This window comes from Oryzias latipes, chromosome 7, assembly GCF_053564925.1.
Source record: "Oryzias latipes strain Hd-rR chromosome 7, Olatipes_Hd-rR_3.1".
Classification (NCBI taxonomy): Eukaryota; Metazoa; Chordata; class Actinopteri; order Beloniformes; family Adrianichthyidae; genus Oryzias; species Oryzias latipes.
Window position 1 is genome coordinate 8,563,741 of NC_136243.1, and position 5,163 is coordinate 8,568,903.

The 5,163-nt window shown below is 39.0% G+C and overlaps 1 long non-coding RNA gene across 1 annotated transcript; it reads right to left on the reverse strand.

Annotated features, from left to right (window-relative positions):
• Nucleotides 1-3,660: 3,660 nt before the first annotated feature.
• LOC144993896 (uncharacterized) lies at nucleotides 3,661-4,722 on the reverse strand. The gene is made up of 4 exons (XR_013657180.1): nucleotides 4,583-4,722; nucleotides 4,380-4,450; nucleotides 3,818-4,307; nucleotides 3,661-3,750 (listed from the first exon to the last, which is right to left on the reverse strand). It is a non-coding gene; the product is annotated as an uncharacterized LOC144993896 (long non-coding RNA).
• Nucleotides 4,723-5,163: the final 441 nt, after the last annotated feature.

Below are 5,163 nucleotides of genomic sequence, written 5' to 3' on the forward strand. Positions count from 1 at the left end.
CAGCTGCATTTAGCTTTAGCCGAGGTTTGATCGGTACTCCAGTGAGAATGACATTATTCATCCTTGCTTGTTGTTCCACATCGTCCAGTCTTTTCTCCAGAATGACAAAGCGGTTATCTCGTTGCTCAACTTGAAAGTCACTTGAAGATAGTTGTATAGCTGCCGGGAGCCACACCCGTCCGTGCTGTAACCTGGAACCGGAAGTTAAGATCCATTATGAGTCTTTCCCACCCAGCAGTCAGCCGTGGTGTCCTACAGGGCTCTGTGCTCAGTCCAATCTTTGGATAGTCCCAAGAGGCACTAATATACGGCCTGCATTTTTCTGGTTATGCAGATGATACTCAGCTATACCAAAAATGTCTCTTTACTTATCAGACTTCAAGCATGTATTAAAGAATTAAAGACTTGATTGACTTCTAATTTTTCTTTACTGAATGCAGATAAAATTGAGATTGTTGTTTTATGGATTCATTCAGTGACAAAATAAGTACAATGGCTGGCATTAATTTGGTCTCCAGACCTCTGCAACTATAGAGTTGTTCTTAGCTTTAAACGAAAAAAAAAAAAAAAAAAAACCCTCTAGGAGCTCATAGTTCTTTACTTTTCCAAAAACACTTTGCTCTCAGATCGTAACCCTTGTGCTATCTTAGATGACCCCATCCTTACATTGACGTGTTCTCCCTACCATGACAAAGGTGGATAAAGGTGAAGAGGATTTCATGTAATCCATGGACACCAGTGAAGATCACAAATCATTGAAGATAAAAGGTTCAGAGCACTGTCTAGTGGGTCTAGATGACCCAACTCAAAAATGTTAAATTATAGGCATGTATTCATTCCTAACGTAATTTTTTTAGCTAGTCTTTCCTGTAGATGTCAGTGTTGCTTAAACTTCAACTGTAATTCAATTATCCAGCAATGACATAGCAGTGAAAAGACTAGTCTTTTTAAAACAATATTTCTCACTGCTTTAATCTATATCTAGCATATATTACTAGATTCATACTGGATTAATTTTCTTCATTGCTTATGTCTTTGTTAAAGTGCCAAGTTTTTCTTTTCTTTTCAAATATATATATTTATTTTTCATGGTAATTCACCTTCATGTAGATCAATTTGTAACAATACAGCTCCTCATTGTTGCCTAATTCTTTTGCTTGTTGGTCTAATTCTCTCTGCACAAACTATTAAGGCGACATTTCCTAATTGACTTCTTTGTTACTGCACCAATATACAAATAAGTTATTTAAAGACCCTATCCAATGAAAATCAAGTTTTTTGAGTTTTTAACATGTCTGTATGGCATTTTTCTTGTAGAGAGAACGAATGTAATAAGAAATCATTTCCTTTTTGCATTTCTGAGTATTTTTCCTTCAAACTCAGGTGCGGGAGAAGAGAAGATGGCACATTGCTGCATTGGCCACACATTTTAACTGCGTCCAAGGCTGGATTTTGTTGTTGGCCGCAAATATTTAAAATTGAATTATAGTTGAAATCCCATTAGCTGTCACGCGTGAAATGTGTTGTCTACATTTGTGTCCTCTTTCTGACCGAGTTTGAAGTCTTGCTGTCTCGCATTAACCAGAAAGGTTAAAAGTAAAAACAAGAATAAAATCAGGGGACCTTGTTTTATGATTGCCTCGATGAAAATAAGAAAATTATTATTAAAGTTATTAAAGTTCAGGAGGCTCGAGCGGGCTGGCTTCCCATCCCACAGCGAGTCTGTCTGGCTGCCAGCTCGCCTCCCGGGAGCCGACAAAGAGATCGCCATCGCTTCAGCTCCATGAACCCTGCGGCAGAATGTCAAACAGAAGGACAGGCTCCAGAAACCCCAACGCCTCAAAGGGGAAACAGCAGATTTGGAGAATGGAAGTTCAGGAGATTTATTGGATCCATCCATCATAGTAGAAGCGGATTCTAACAGCTGTCACTCATCAAAACGTCACATGCCGAAAGTTGAGTCCCTGATTGTTCTGATTTTTTAACTCTGGCCTGCAGCTGCATGCCACCCAGATCGCGCCATACTGCTCAAATCCCACCGCTGTCAGACCTTCATGCCACACCTGTCGCTTAAATCGTGCCCCAAAATTGGCGTCTACCATTGACTAATGGATTAAAATGGCTACTTCTGCTGCACGAATCGCGTTGTGCGTGTAACCGGTTATCCTAAACTTAATCCTCCCTCTGGGTCCATGTGGCAAAGAAAAAAAGTTTGCAATGGCTGCACGCATTTCAAAAACTGAATAGTCTACTGCATTTCATTTTTTTGCTGTGCAATGAAGCATCTGCATGTGCTAGCATCAAATCAGTTCCAAGCCACAGCCAGTGCTGCTTGCTGGTGAAATTCAGCCCAAATCATAATGTAGTTCAAAGCATTTTTTATGGGCTTAGAGTTCTTTTTCATGTGTAAATTTAACAGGTTTTGGTACACATTTGTTTCATCATTCCTCATTGTTTTTAAAAAAATAAAATGAGGAAAATTCAATTTGAAACCAAGATTTTAACAATTTCTTTATCAGTAGTCATTTGTGCCCCCCCAGATTACCAACTTTAAAATTATATCTTTGAGACGTTTTCATTCATGTGTTTAGCTCTGAAATAATTATAGTCTATATACATGGTTATACATTGTAAAACACCGGTACAGCCACAGCCCTAGTAAATAATTTTAGGGATTACAATTTTTTTTTCTGTGTAGTTTATTCTACAAGATTTTAAATCAAAACACAAAATTTTGTTAGAAAAAAGATTAACTGACAGTTCCTTAATTGCTGGTTCCAGCATCAGTTTTTTCTTGAGCTTTTCCAGTTCCAGTTATCGCATAAGTTGGGTAATGACCAAGCTTTTGTGGAACAGCACAGAAGAATGAGCAAAACCCACACAATACTTGGCTCCCCTTCATAAGGAAACAAGAATAGCACCATCTATCCAGTAAAGGGGACACTTCCCGACTTGGGGGTCATTACTAGCAGGAACTTCATAGATCTGGTATGAATAAGAAGGACACTTCCCAGTGCCAAGCAAAGGTCAGAATGAAGGCTTCAGATGGAGGAAAGTGGGCATTTCCTGGCGTCAGAGGTGACTTCGAATGAGTCTATACATCAAGAAGAGAGGATACTTCCTGGATTCAGGGCTTCATTTGTTCAATCCAGTACAAAAACTTCCCGTATGCTTATCCACAATAGGTATAGCCAAAACGTTCAAAGGCCTCCTTCAAATCAACAAAATAAAAGCTTTCACCCAGCAGAGCTTGGGATTTTCACCAGGTGGGCTTTGGGTTTGAGTGGTAATGGTCCGTTTCCTTTCAGTGACCATTTTCCTGAAGTTACATCTGTTGAGTCACGTCCATGTTTTACAGAAGATTTATCCAATTTGAACCTGTGAAACAATTGATAGATCCCATGTTCCACACAAAAACTGCATTGCATGTCAAAATGATGCATGTTTCAGCTGATAAACAAATCTGTGGGTAAACCTCAACATGCAAAATTACAAAAGGATTTTTATTACTCAAAGAAGTCCAATTTTTCAAATGAGCCAGTTTTAATGTCTACCTTGTTTATATTTTCTACATTCAATGTCTGTTTGGTTTTTAGACCATTTGAGCTCCTGCATGGCTCAGCCCTGAGAAAATTATTGGTTAAAAGAAGGGTATAAAGATAAAGTTGTCCAAGCTAAGTTTTATTCACCATTGCTTGGATTATAGATTGAAAATTCAACTAATTTATGATTCAGTTGATGAATTTAGACCTGCAAGATAAAAGTGAGAAGTTAAATTTTCAGCAGAGGAGTGAACACAGAGTAAAAAGAAGCTCACCGGTAAATTCCTCAGAGTCCCCGTTGGACCGGGCGCTTCTTTTGATGAGACCTTTCCGTGTATGGGAACACCGGATCCTGGGGCTGAAGCAGCTCTGTTGGGGTGTAACTGAACTGGCTGAAGAGCAGCCGCTTTTGGTTGTAGCGTGAGCGAGACTTGAAGGCATAGATTTGATCCTCATCCGTTACTGATGGGAAGTCAGGCTCTTCTTCATCACCGGTACCAGATGAAGAGCTCCAGCTCTCAAACTGGTAAGAATCACCATCACCTGGATTACCATACGGACTGTCCTGAGCACCGGTCTGATGTACCCCGTAGTTGGAGTAGCCTTCCTCCCCATCAGTGTTTGATGCACCACTGTAGTATTGTGCAGGATCACTGCCGTAAGGGCCAGTTTGAAGGGATTGTCCTGTTGACTGTTTATGTGCATCTTGTTGGGAAGATAATGCCAAATATGGTAACATGGAGTCATCTCCAAAGCTTGCAAGTCCTGAGAAGAATAAGAAGAAAATAACAGATTAGTTCAGTTTTGTTTCAGATTTGGTAATGTTGGTCACCTTACCTCCTTGAAGGAGCGGAAAGCAGTTGACGCTTCCAAAGAGTAGAAAAGAAATCCATAACCTTCTACAAATACTTCAGAACACAAACATTAGTACATTAGAAGTCGACACAAATCACCTGCATCACACAAATAAACCTTTCCAAACACTGTAGATGTTATGCAAGATCTTTCTGCAGGACTTCAGGAAAAACAATGTCACTTACTTCATTTTGATTAATGTTTGTATTTTTCTTATTTTATTTTTTGTAACCTGTTGTTTTTTTTTTTGTTGTTTTTTTTTTAAGGTTTGCACAAACGCACATTCCTTCAAACAGCCCCACCATGCTGCTAGAGCTGCTTTTATGCTTCTTTGCTGAGGGAACTGATTGGGACTGATTGTGCAGTGGCAACAGCTGACATCAGGATCACTGGTGACAATAGTCCAACAGGGAGTTCTCATGGTTAGCATGTGTTGCTTTTTGACCCAGTTTTTCTCAAACCTCTAAACTACCACTAATATAACAACTGGGATGAATCACAGGAGCCATTCACTCTGTCCTCAGCTTTCTGTGTGACCAAAAACTGATGATACTACAACAAACGTCTTTGACGCAAAAAAAAGAAAAATGTAATTTAAAACTCTTTTATGTTTCATTACACACCAAGCAAATTATATTAAAGATAAATCCCTTTACAACTCATCTATCAGCAGAATCTGCTAATGGAAGAAATAACAGTTTGTTCTCACCAAATTTTGTTAAACTAAAAAATAAAGTAAAGAAATTGTTAACTGCCCACTCTGATG